This window comes from Danio aesculapii, chromosome 21, assembly GCF_903798145.1.
Source record: "Danio aesculapii chromosome 21, fDanAes4.1, whole genome shotgun sequence".
Taxonomy (NCBI): domain Eukaryota; kingdom Metazoa; phylum Chordata; class Actinopteri; order Cypriniformes; family Danionidae; genus Danio; species Danio aesculapii.
The window spans coordinates 6873068-6874211 of NC_079455.1; positions in this window are offsets into that span (position 1 = coordinate 6873068).

Genomic DNA, 1144 nt, shown 5'->3' on the forward strand with positions numbered 1-1144 from the left:
ATCTGCATTTGAGATGTGCTCTGAACACAATATAACTTCCTGCTTGAACAGGAAGTCTTACCATGGTAACTTGCCGCAAGAGGAAGTGTGGGCATGTTTCAGACAGCTCATTTTTACAGTGAAACATGGCTGCAGTTCTTCCATCATTACATAATGAATGAAGTCATTTATGTTGAAAAATGATCAATGGAATCATGACATTTAGCATTTGCTCTGTTGTTGTTGTTGTTGTTGTTGTTGTTAGTGCTATCCTTTTTAGACGATGAAAGACCAAATGGTTATAAGATAAAATATTATCACTGTAACAAATCTTGACCAAAATACCACTGCACTTCTCTTAGTGAATGTCAATCAAGTTTCGTTCAAACACACCATCACATGTACAATTCCAAAAGGTTAAGACGGTTTGTAAAATTGTATCTGTTATTTGTTAACTCTATAAATTTTTTGTTCAATTGACAGATGTTTGATAGACAATTATGGATTTTTATAAATGCAAGATGCTAAAAAAAGTTAAATTAAAATGAAAAAGTTCATAGAATATCCATATAAAACTGTTGTTAAACAATGAGCAAGTGAACTGGTAATATGTCAGGATTCATTTGGTATTAAAGGAGCAAAACCATCTTTAGAAACAAAGCTAGATTACAGCCCACACTTCTGTGCCAAAAAAAAAAACACATTTTTAAAGAATCTAAGTCTTTAAACACCTACTTCATACCATATTCTCCACTTTTATATCATATAGTTTCCACTTTCCTTCCTAATCTTAACTGCCTCTCTGGCTATACCACTAACTGTACTCTCTCTCTCTCTCACTCAAAAAAAAAACTTTACTAATGCTTTGCTTCTTAGACTTTACACACCTGAAACTTGTCTATAGCACTTGTTCACTGCTGCTCTTATAGTTGTGTAAATTGCTTCCTTGTCCTTATTTGTAAGTCGCTTTGGATAAAAGCGTGTGCTAAATGACTAAATGTAAATGTAAATATATTGTAAGAATATCCAGTGAATCTATTTCAGTTCATGCAGAGCAAAATAGGAAACATCTGTTTAATGTGCTTGAGCTTTACATAAATTACACAGCATTACATAAAAAATGTCATGCCAGGGTGTTAAATTAAGTCATATGTGCTCCAGTAGT